Here is a 277-nt window from a genome sequence, read left to right as displayed (position 1 = left end):
AGTGAAAAAGGCCTCAGGAATCGCCTACTAGTAGATATATTCACTGAATAAAATGAATGACTGATACACATATTCTCTAGGATGTCTAACACTGTCAGTATGTACAGTTATGTATGGCATACAGTAAGAATATTGTTTTTCCTTTACACAAAATTCATTTTTCCTTCAAGTGAGTTGTTTATTCAAAATTGTTTAGTATGGATAGTACCATATTTTCTCTGTTATGATATAATCTGATCTGCTTATCAAATACCGAATTCATATAGACAGATAAATG

The sequence above is a fragment of the Penaeus monodon genome, chromosome 20 (genome assembly GCF_015228065.2).
Source record: "Penaeus monodon isolate SGIC_2016 chromosome 20, NSTDA_Pmon_1, whole genome shotgun sequence".
In the NCBI taxonomy this organism is placed as follows: Eukaryota; Metazoa; Arthropoda; class Malacostraca; order Decapoda; family Penaeidae; genus Penaeus; species Penaeus monodon.
This window is presented reverse-complemented; position numbering follows the sequence as displayed.